At 39.2% G+C, this 12379-nt stretch overlaps 1 protein-coding gene across 24 annotated transcripts in view; it reads right to left on the bottom strand.

The window, feature by feature from the left end:
* DLG2 (discs large MAGUK scaffold protein 2) overlaps positions 1–12379 on the bottom strand; it is a 2073554-nt gene that overhangs the window by 198017 nt on the left and 1863158 nt on the right. The window contains exon 1 of one of the 24 annotated variants that reach the window (XM_043580086.1): positions 3511–3761. The exons of the other annotated variants lie outside the window; for them this stretch is intronic. The gene's annotated coding sequence lies outside the window, so the exon portion shown is untranslated. Of the gene's footprint in view, positions 1–3510; positions 3762–12379 lie in introns of those variants that run through there. 24 annotated transcript variants of the gene reach the window in all.

Below are 12379 nucleotides of genomic sequence, written 5' to 3'. Positions count from 1 at the left end.
GACCCTATTTATTCCAAATGTCATCTAGGGAGCAAGATCCAAATGGGCCCACCTCTTGGCAAAACAGACTCCTCTAAAACTAGAGGCACAGAGGAAAGTTTCCCAGGTCAAAGGGCTATGGTGATTCAGGGTAACTTTTAAACCTTACCTTGAATTTAGTAGATTTATGACCTTTTAAATTTTTACATCTTTTTATACTAAGTTTTATATTTTGGTAAGAATTATAAAGAGAGCTTAGGAAAATGTGATCTTGATTAGCATAGACCAAAAACGAGAGCAAAGGAAAAGGAAATCTTCAACATTATTTTTTTTTAAAACCCCTTAAACTGATAGGGGTTAAATATGTGGGGAGAAGAATCAAAACAGATCCAGGGCCAAGATTCCAAAGTGGAACCATGTAGAGCAGGGAAAATCCTATCGGATAATTCCACCATGGTGGGCGCAGGTTAGATTCTAGAGTCAAACAGGTGTGAGTTCAAATTCTGCCATATGCCAATTTAAATTAGAAGTATTTAAATGAGGTTTTCTCTCATCTCATTTTCTCATTTGACAATGGGAAGCCAAAAACCTACCTGGTGGGGCTGTGGTAGGATTAAATTGCAAAGTAAATGTAAGACATTCAGTACTCTGCATGGGACTTAATAAACAATATTTACTATAATAATCAGGTACTTTAATGCAGTGTCAGGGCTGGAATTATGACCTAACCCTTGTTTAGCAAAAAACTTAGAAGGCTGTCATAATTATTTGGCATCAGTTTGTTTCCATGCTCCTCATTTGAAATCAAGTTTGTTCTTTGAACAAGGTAAGGACTTTGGATGTCATTCTAAGAATTAGTTAAAAGTAAACTGAAAGGCAATAATAACTCCATCTTTACTAGGTTTCCAAAATAAAAACAGAAATAAATTATCTAGCTGTAAGAACTATATCTTACTAACAAGAAAAAAATTATAATCTTCCCATTTACTATGCATAGTTCTTTTAAAACCAACATCAGACTTCGTTAACCTCTTTTACAAAATTCAACTTGTAACAATAATCACTACCTTTTATTGAGTCCCCTTTGTGCCAAACAGCGTACCATTTGCTTTACAAACAACATCTCTCTGGTGTAATCGTGGTAACTTTCCCCTCCCCCATTTGACAGATAAGGAGAGTGAGATGCTCACCATGGCCACACAAACCCCTGCCCGTTTCACTCCCACAAGGCTGGAGCCAGGCTCTGAAAAGCTCCTTTAAACCTCTTCCCCTTCACCCTTCCCAACCTCTCTCAAAGAAAATGATATATGTCACGTAAGCAAAATGTTAATGCCTCTTTGGCTTTTAATCCTTTGTTGAGAGTCATGTTTTTGTGTGTATGCGCTCTCTCAGAAGGTTCTTGCCACAGTTCATGTTTGTCTTCCTGCAAATTTAATTGAAAATAACTCATGCTAAATTTTCTTTTGCTGCTATAAATAGATCATATTCTTGGTGGGTGGAGAAGATGAAAAAGCCACCACCAAATAAGAAGAAACTCAGTTTATTGAGATCAGTACATTGGTTTATTTTTTGATAAAACCATTCCAAATCAAAACCCAGATACTGCCACAAAATAAACCACGGGCCCTGGCATATGATTTACAAAAATGTGGTACAATAAAATCCAATGTACAATACATCGCAAAAGTACTTTATAACTATATTGTTCTTGGCATTAAAATATATTAACATTTTTAGGAACCTTCAGCTGTGTGTCCCAAGCTTTACAGAGCCTCATGGGCTGGTCGGACCATAAGATGCAGATGTTTGTTTATACCTGCAATGATTTGCTGAATTTGCTGTCTTAATCATTACTGCTGGAGCCAAAGGGCTTTGAGCTGAACATAAGACGAAAAGACGTTTTACAGACCCCATGTGGGGCAGCCGTTTGTAGATTAGAAACCAAGTCTCAGGTTACACACCCCTAAGTGCCAACCACAATACATCACTCCTCTGCTCTTTTAAACAGAACTTCTTCAGAGAAATGGAAAATATGGAAAAGCTATTTATGGACAAAAGAAATATGCCTGAAAAATGTGTTCCTGGAAAAAGATATATTCCATATTCCTAATCTGCCAAGTTTTGGTGAAATCAGAAACTATACTAGGAAAGGAGAAGTAACTTTATTGGAAGCATAGTGGTACTGATGACCAAAATTTTTATCAGAAAGAAGCAAAGAGCAAGCTAAGTCCCTGGTAAAAAATAAATGCATCCATTCTTCTCAAAGAGATGCTAAAACAAGTTGCTTCCTTGAGGATAAAGATGTTCTTGTCAGATCTACAGATTCTACATCTAAAGAGAAAGTGCAATTATGCATAATAAGGTAAACACTTCGAACAGACAAACAGTTATGTGCTCAGAAGACAGTAGCTCCTTGCTGGTGAGATACAGCAAATGTCAACAAGCCAGACACACTCAAACATTCAGAAAAATGTCTTGCTATTCCTCTCCATATATAATATGCCATATGACACCACAGTTAAATCTGCTACTGCCAAAAAAAAAAAAAAAAAAAAAGTACGTCAAGCTGTTGGTTTCCATGAAATTTGGACAGAGGCAAAAGAACACAGCAGAAAGGAGTCCGGGAAGGTACAGCTTCTGTTTCTTTCCTTCAGAGGAGGAAATGACTTCCTATGGCTAGCTGACCAGGAGTTAGTGCTCACCCTGCCTCTTGCCAGGACCCAGAACGAGGACCTGGAGCATACCCAGATGAGGATCAGAACGCAGCTTCAGGTATTCTTAATGGGGATAGGAAACTAGAGACAACAGTTACAAGTTACACAAATTCAACAGTCATGCCGTGTGCATTTGTTTGTCCTACGGGTGCGTTGTACAGCTCTTTCCATACGAACCAGTCTTTTCTTTCACTCCCTTTCCACATCATCAACAGGCATGCCAAATGCAAATCTCTTCGGATTCTGATCCCATCCCGGCAAAATGCAGGGACTACCACCATACGGAGTTTCACAATAATCTCCGCAATGACAATTATTCACAGCCCCTCAGGTCTGTTTGCACAAAAGATTGCAATTTGAATCCTGTCTTGTACAGGTTCAGCTCTGTTGGAGCTGGTTACCGGGCAAACAGTCTGTTTTAAGATTTACCGATTGCTGGGGAGAGTAAGCTGGGGGGTGGGGATGGACAAACCACCCTGTACATACCTCCTGTTGGCAGCTAAGAAAAACAATTTCATGACAAAGAGACTTGTTCTTTTCAAAGCTCCTCTAACAAATGAAACTGACAGAATGAAACCTGAGAAACTTTAGCAACCAAAGAAAGCAGCCTTCCAAGGATCAAGGTGAATAATTGATTTGTCGGGTTTTGTTTCATCTTTTAAGCTATTTTGCTCATTAAAGGGGAACTGTGGAATTTGTCAGAAGCCCAAACACTGACACACACTTATGACAGCAAGTGCATACATATTCCAAACTACAGATTCATTTGCCAAGCTTATTCAACAACAACGATTAGCTGCAAAGCCAGGGAACTTACCGAGCACAAAATTATTGGAACAAAGCAGGGAGGAGGCAGGAGGCACCACAGGCAGCTTCTCCGTCTCCTTGGTGCCAGGTTCTCCTGTCTGCCGTCCGGTTCACACTTGCCTTTATAACTAAGACTCCGACAGAACTCACTAGCGAAACCTGATGAATTATAAAACAGCCCCTCCTAGACTCTTATATTTTACATCACAGGGGGTGACCATGCAGCATCCTCGTTCCCTGGGTACATATATTTCCTTGTAACTCATCCTGATAAATATATCAGCTTTGGGAGCAGTGACAGTAATTGGTGCTTGGGATGTACCAGCATTAACCAATAAGATGCTTTCCCACCATCAGTATTGCACCCCCATCCTCCACTTGCGTTCCCCCACACCTTGTTAAGGTGGATCCACCCAACCCAGTAGGGGGTAGGCAAAGATGGCAAGATGCAAAAAGCCCCTGTATCTCAAACATAGGCATAGGGAGCCATAGTATTCAGGGTTAATTCTCATCATAGTTCCGTAAAGATCAGCCCTCACGTTTGCATAGCATGTCACAGTGTACCAGACACTTCCACTCTCTCTGAGCCTCCTCTCAGCAACGAGGAGAGGTATACAGTATAAGGGAGCTGCCAGGGCTCAGGCAAATTAAGTGACTTTGTTCAATTGCTCACCAAAATTGAGGGGTTCAAGGAACTCTGGCAGTTAGCGAGAACACCTTTTTGCTGTGCACATGAGGAGCCCATAGCAAGAGAGATAAAGTGACTTGTCCAGAGCCCACAGTTTCCACGTGTGATTTGAGCCTGAACCCAAACCCAGGTCTTCTGATGTCAAGAACAGTGTTGTTCTATCCTACTATGCTACCTCTACAGCATGGAAGCCCTAAAAATGAGAAGGCATGCAGAAATCAGTAACAGTATCATTGATCGGCCCCAAATCATTAATAGGCAGCCTACATGGAGGAGTAGAGCAGCGCCTGAACTGTTCGTTTCCTCTCTGACAAGGTCAGCATTACGTCTTTGTGTTCGTTGAATATCAATGCTAGAAAAAATTGATAATAATAATAGCTACTATTGAGCACATCTAATATGTCAGGCAGTGTTCTAGGTGCTTAGCCTAACTTAATTTTCAAAACATCCCTATGAGGTAGGTATTATGAACAACACATGGCACATGAGAAAACTGAGATTCAGAGAGGTTAACAAATCTAAGCAGGATCACAGCTGCTAAGTGGCAGGGCTGGAATCAGCTCCAGGCAACCTGGTGTCAGAGCCCACACTCTTGAACAGATCTCCCTTTCCCAGCAGTGACAGATGAGCACTGGGAGCAGATTTATTGACTACGGCCTTTAGTAGAAATCAGAAAAAGATTATAGGATTTGGAACCAAATAGACTTGTGCTTAAACCCTGCTTTTGCCACTTACTTCCTGTAAAATGGGTTGCTTTATCTATAAAATGGGTTTGCTAATTCTTACCTTGTGAGATTAAGTAAACTATATCAAGAAAATACAGTGCCTGACTTACAGTGCATACCCCTAAACTGCTAACTATTTTTCTTATCCTACTTCTTTTTGGAAAATGGATTTCTGTCTCCTTTTCCCTTTAAATTGTCTTTGAAATGTCTGCTGGTGCTGGCCAAGGAGTCTTCCGATCTGCCTGCTGTGAAGAAGGGGTAACAAACCCCAGAGACTGCAGACTGTCACCAGGGATACAGGGACTCTCTGCCAGAGAATGGCAGGCCTGGGGCTCTGCTCTGGGTTGCCTGTTCAGCTCTGTAGCTCCTTTCCACTTCACTTCCACTGTTAGTCAACTGAAGTCACCAGCTCAGGGAAGCATATTTATAGCAGTTAGCTGTTCACAGTGAGACCAACTTAGGCTTACTTCACCTGTTACAAACAAGCACCCATCACAAAATTCATAACGACAATGAGTTTTTGCACATAGTTACACATCTACTGCCATTAAGTCAAAGTGTCCCAAGCAAGGAAACAGGTATCTCTTTCTCGAAGGTCCCACTGCAAACTCTTGTCCTAAGTCAGTTTACTCTAGCATTTGGCCATCCATATAAGAAACTGCTATCTTTGATGTGTGCAATCAATATTCCTTGAGAGACATCAGTGGTAGCCTTCTATGGGACAAGGTGCTGCTATAATGTTCCAGGCTATGCAGGTTTAAACATGAGGGATTTTCTTAGCTATGTGTTTCTAGAGAATGGCTCAGTGGCCAAGTTAATTTGTTCACATATTAACTATCCCCTGCTTGTTTGTTTTTCCCTCTATGCATCTTACAAGGGGGTCTGGGATATGCATGGATGAGGCACCCCCTCTTTCATGACTGTACTTAATACTAGGCACTGTAGGAATGGGAGTATGCAACATAATGGGGGGGGGGAGTGGTAGGGGAGAGGTACTTGAGTTTCTAAATGGTTCGAAAGGCCAGGTGTAAACACCATGTGTAGCAAAGAGTAAATAAGTGATAACTATGCTTACAAGATAAATGTTTACTTCCTATATATTGATGTGTGGGTTATTTACCACATGGCCTCACAAGGCTTGGTCTATTCTAAGTATTTCCATGGAAATCATGGAATCAGTTCCCTGATCTACGATGACCCCCCAAAATTCCCTCCAGAGCCATGTCCTCCCTGTCCATTTCCCCACATTGCCTGACTATTCCACCATGACACAGCCCATGAAAAATTTATATAGACAAGTGTTTATAGTTTTTATATTATAACACACTGCTCTGTTTCCATGTCAAGGATAATCATAACATGTATTCTGTCATAATTATCCCCTCATGCTACCAATTGCTCCCAGACACAACAAACTGTGTGGAGCCTTGAAGCTATATCAGTACTTTGCTGATATTAGTGGAAGTTGTAACATTTACTGAGCACTTAGTATGGGCTGGAAATGTGTTAAACTTTACTTGCAATTGACATTTAACCCTCACAGCATTTTCAAATGGGTTATACTATAATCTCTGCTTTGTAGATGAAGACTCTGTGGCTGGAGAGGTTAGGTGACTTAATAAATGGCACAGTCGGAATAATGACCAAAGTCTAAGACTTCAGAACCTACTCTCTTAACTATTACATCCACTGTGTCTAAAAAGCTGAGGTAGCAGGTAACATAATATATAAGTGCCTATTCTCACTGTTTTTGCTTCCTCATATCCTATTCTCTCCTTAACTGATTTAATTTACCTTCAAAATCCCACCAGAAGTGCTTTTATTAAGTAAGTAATGACAGGATCACTAATAAGACCAATCGCCAGTGTACAATCCCATGTACTCCATTTCTTCCCAGCCCATTGGCAGAATTAGTTACAACTTCCCTGAATCAACCTCCTTTCTTACTTGGTTCCTGAGACCCCCTTGGTTTCCCTTTTACCTCACCAACCTATCCTTCTAAGTCTTTCCTGCTTCTCCATTTCCAGATATTTCAAATTCCTTCTCCATTTCCAGATATTTCAAATTTATAGTTCCCCAGGGCTCATCATTCAACCTCTCTATTTGCACTCACTTGCTAGGCCATAGCATCCAGTCAAGGCTTAGATGCCACCTATAGTTTAAAGACTACCTACACTAGTCCCAACCTGTGCCCTGCACTCCAGACTTTTACACCCAGTTGCATACCACATCTAGGAATCTCCACTCGACTGTCTGATAGGCTTTTCATATTTAAAATGTTGCAAACCAGACTGTGTTTTCTTCTCCCAAATCTGTTGTACTCCCAATATGTTTCAAGAAATGACATAATCATTCACCTCATTGCTCTGGCCAAAAAGCTGGGAGTCATTCTTGACTCTTCTTTTTATCTTATATCCCACATCTTACTCATCAGCAAATGCTGCTAATTCTGTCTTCCAAATATATTCCAAATCTTTCCTCCATCTCCGCCCCATCCCCAGTCTATACCACCATCATCTCTCACATGGGTCTCTATAATCGCCTCCTAACTGTTTTATTTTGACTCTTGCCTTGCTACAAATTACTGTCCACACAGCAACTGGAGTGATTCTTTTAAAACAAAAATCAGACCCTAGCAAAAATCACCTCCCTTCACTGGTTCCCCTTTCACTTAGGATTTACTCCTGTTCTGTAGTCAGGAAGGATTCTGCTCACATGTCTCCTCATAGAACTCTTTGACATCCTGCATAGAATGGCATATTCCCTTCCCCTGTTATTTTATACTCACTTGTTGAACTTTATTTTTATTTACAGTACTTACCTCTACTTCAATGTGTGTTATATATTTACTTGATACTCATTTGTTGAACTTTATTTTTATTTACAGTACTTACCTCTACTTCAATGTGTGTTATATATTTACTTGCTTATTTCATTAACGTTTCCTTCCTCCCACTAGAGTATAAGCTCATGAGGTCAAGGGCCTTGTCTATTTTGTCTAAGGCTGAATCTAGCACTAGCACAGGGCTTGCCACATAATAGGTATTTAATATATGTATTAAAGGATGTGTTCAAAGTCCTATCTTTACTGCTTCTTAGTTATATATCCTTGCATAAATTGCTTACTGTCCCTAAATCATAAAGTCCTCAATTATAAACTTTCTTAACAACAAGAACACCACCCTTACATTGTTCTGGTAATTTATAAAGTATTCAACCTGTCCTGTGACTGACTTTGATACAATTCCATGAGATTGATCAGTGCTATGAGTTCACTTGTATTCCCCCAAAACTCATATGTTGGAGTTCTAACCCCCTGATACCTCATAGTGTGAGGTTATTTGGAAGAAGGATTGTCTCAGTTGTAATCAGTTAAGAAGTCGTCCTACTGGGATAGAGTGGGCCTCTAATTCAATAAGGCAAGTATCCTTATAATAGGGGGAAATTTGGACACAGGTGTGTGCATAGGAAGAACACTACGTGAAGATTGGAGTCATGCTGCTAAAAGCCAAGGGATTCCCAGAAGCTGGAAGAAAAGCCTGAAACAGATCGTTGTCTAGCACCTTCAGTGGGAGGACGGCCGTGTTGATACCTGATTTCAGATTTCTGGGATCCAGAACTGTGAGATGATACATTTGTGTAAACCACCCAGATTGTGGCTAGTAGCCCCAAGAAATTAATACAGTCAGTTAGATATCCTCATCTGACATGTGAGGAAATGCAGCTTAGTAAAGTTGAGAAAGCTGCTCCTGGTATCACAGCTAGGAATTCGTAGGGCCTGAACTTAAACCGGATCTGTGTGACTTCAAACCTATGCAGAGCAGAGGTAAAGGTCCCTAGACCCTGACCCTCCCCTCCAGAGCAGGGTGAGCAGAGTCAGTAGGGTGTATGACCTTCCTTTATGATAAGATTATGTCTTTCCTACTGTTTGTTTTCTTCCTATTGTTTTTGCTATTAAATTGTCTTTTTATTTCTGAAATGACAGTGAGAATAGATCTTAGTTTTTTTGGTCTTTTTTTTTTTTCTGTGTTTTTAATTTTATTGGCAAGATAAAAAGCTGGTAATTCTGTTGGCCTATAAAAGTTTGTTCTGAAATGTTTCTGGTCTATGAATTATAAAAGTCGAGGAACAACTGTTCCAATGCTGTCCCCTTATAACAAGTAAGAAAGCCCTTCACATGTAGCAACATTTGGTGGTGGGTAGAAAGCTTTTCTTTCAATCAGTTGAAAGGGCCCCAACCTGCTCTGATAAAAAATCTGTGCTAATGGTCACACTCTCTCATTTTAATACCAATAAATTAATTTTGTATAATCCCATGCAACAAAGTTATATAACTGAATTTAACAATATTCATTTGTAACTGAATTTAATGTAATTCAGACTTTTTCTTAGTCTTCTCTCCCTTCTTCCTGCTTTGTTAGTGAGTATTTTCTATTTGAGTAAAATTTTGATTTGATCCATTTTCTTTGGGTTCAGGACCTATGGGTCTGTGCAAACATCTGAGGATTAAATGAGATCACCTCTGTTGAGCATCTATAACATTGCCAAAGCTCTCAGTAAATGCTACGTCCCTTTAAAGAAAGAGGTAAAGCTTTATGTGTCCACGAGGGAAGTAGCTTTATGACTGAAGGAGATTTAAAGCAACTGGATGACTCTGCAGGATCAGCCAACCTGAAGAGTGTTAATGAACTTTATCCTTTTGTTGAGCATGCAATGATCCAACAGACAGTTTATAAAAATTATGGTAGTCTATTTTTATTAATTCATGCTCATGAATATGTGTGGATTTATATAGGTGCACACCTGTGAACATATATATACGTGTGTGTATATATATATATTTTAATATAAATTTTAATATTTTAATATTAAAATTTTAATATATTTTAATATAAATGATTTTAATATAAATGATTGACTTAAGTCTGTACATCCTCTTTAGTTTCTAAGCAATACAGAAGGAAAAAGCCTTCATACATACATATGAAGGATTGCTTTCTTCATTTTTCCATTATATGGTTCCCTATAATCTCATTAATATCCACTAATTTGTCCTGTCTTGGGGAACTTCAGTAAAGACAAATTTCAACCCATCTCTTTGCAAAGTTATGTCAGACTCCAAATCAATGAAGAAGGAATTCCTTCATTTCATGAGTATTTATGGAGGGCCTAGTATGTGGCAGGTCTGGATTCCAGAAGAACAATATATTCAAGTTCAAATTTTCTGTTCCCTAGACTCTCATTCTAGGGAGTAATGAGCAGATAATGGTTAACTACACAATGCATAGATTATTTAATAAGGTCTTTCATTAAAGTGCTATAGGTGTGTACAGGAAAGGTATCAGACTTAGTTTTGGGATAAAGTCAAGAAGGCTTCCTGGAAGAGGTAATGTCTAAGCTGAATTTTTTTTAAGTTTATTTATTTTGAGAGAGAGAGAGAGAGAGAGAGAGAGAGAGAGAGGCGGGGGGGGGGGGACAGAAAGAGAATCCCAAGTACGTTCTGTGCTGTCAGCACAGAACCCCAACGTGGGGCTCAATCTTATGAACTGTGAGATCATGACCTGAACCAAAATCAAGAGTCAGATGCTTAACTGACTGAGCCACTCAGGTGCCCCTAAGCTGAATCTTGATGGATGACTAGGAGATGTCCAATTATGAAGGAGATATTCAATCAGAGTGAGAAGCGCGTGGTAACACAAAGGGCTGTGGTGGGGGTGGGGACAAGAAGTTGATCATGGATCTCTATGGGAGTGGAGTTTTATCCACTTACCACTCCATAACCTAAGAATGTGTAATGGGGAAAAAGCTAGCTTTAGAGTTTAGGAATACCAAAGAATGATCATTCTTTTTTCATGAACTTCTTCAATGCAGTGAAGCCTAAAATGGAAAATGTCATGCTTTATAGTTAAACAGACCTGATTCATTCAACCTGACCTTTGCAAGTTGCTTAACTTTTCCAAATTGATTCTTTGTTCATTTTCTATAAAATGGGGATGGTAGGACCTATTTAATATAGATGTTGTGTTATTTTGAAATTAAAAATGTAGGGGTGTCTGGGTGGCTCAGTTGGTTAAGCATGAGACTTCAGCTCAGGTCATGATCTCATAGTTTCTGAGTTCAAGCCTCACGTCGGGCTACGTGCTGACAGCTCAGAGCCTGGAGCCTGTTTCAGGTTCTGTGTCTCCCTCTCTCTCTGCCCCTCTCCTGCTTGCATTCTGTCTGTCTGTCTCTCTCTCTCTCTCAAAAATAAATAAACATTAAAAAAAGAAATTAAAGATGTAAACTATCTTGCTACCTACCTGCCACAAAATGGACACCAGAGTGAACCTTAATTTGTATCTTAAAAACAGTTGTGTCACTCATACCAATTCTTGTTTCCCATTGAATACTTCTGATTTCCTCCTAGAACAGATGTCTTAAACGTTTGATTGCTGAAATCATTTTAAATTTTTTGAGGACATACCCTCATGATATAAATATTTATATAAATTGTCGGATGTACAGCTATAGTGCTATGGCACAGTATGTACATTATAAAACCTACATGGGAACAAAACGTTAAGGGCTGAGATGAAAAATTAATATAGAGAGAAGGGCTATCATCTTGCATACTCTTGGGATGTATATACTCATTTTGAAGAATACTAAGAAAATACTAGAAAGAAAAGATCCAAACTCATTTTTCATGGAGCACCTAGCAGCACAGACCAAGTTCTAAAGACACATCTAGAAACTGAAGAGCCAACATTGGGGCATTAGGAAGAATAGAAAAAAGCGAAACACAAAACCCAAAAACTGTGTGGCTGACTAATGCCATTACTTGTCCAACCCAGTTTTTATATTTTTTAATTTTAATATACACTTTAATAAGAATAACAGTTTAATATAGTAGAAATGTGTATAAACAACCAAATGTGACTGCCTCCTTTTCCAAATGTCCATGGCAAGTAGAGAGTAGACAGATTTCTTAACAGGGTAATAGTAATAGTAACTCTTTGCTGAACACTTATAAGGAGCAGATACTATGCTAATCACTTTAGGTATATTTTCTTATTTCATCCTTATAATAATTGGAACACCACACTGCATCTCTCTAGAGGGTAATAAACATATTTTAGGGTATGTTGGGAGTTTGCAAACCATGGCCTGCAGACCAAATCTGGCCCACTGTCTGGTTTTGTATACTGTGTAAGCCAAGAATGGTTTTCACATTTTAATTGGCTGAAAAAAAAAATCAAGGGAAGAATATGGCTTTGAGTCACATGAAAATTATACAGTATTCAGATTTCAGTACCCATAAATAAGGTTTTATTGGAATACAGCCATACCCATTCGTTTATGTACTATCTACGGCTGCTTTTACATGACAATAGCAGAGTTGATTAGTTGCAGTAGAGACCATACGGCCCATGAAACCTAAAATATTTAGGATCTGGCCCTTTACATGTTTACAATATGCTGACCCC

This window comes from Prionailurus bengalensis, chromosome D1 (assembly GCF_016509475.1).
Source record: "Prionailurus bengalensis isolate Pbe53 chromosome D1, Fcat_Pben_1.1_paternal_pri, whole genome shotgun sequence".
Classification (NCBI taxonomy): Eukaryota; Metazoa; Chordata; class Mammalia; order Carnivora; family Felidae; genus Prionailurus; species Prionailurus bengalensis.
This window is presented reverse-complemented; position numbering and strand designations above follow the sequence as displayed.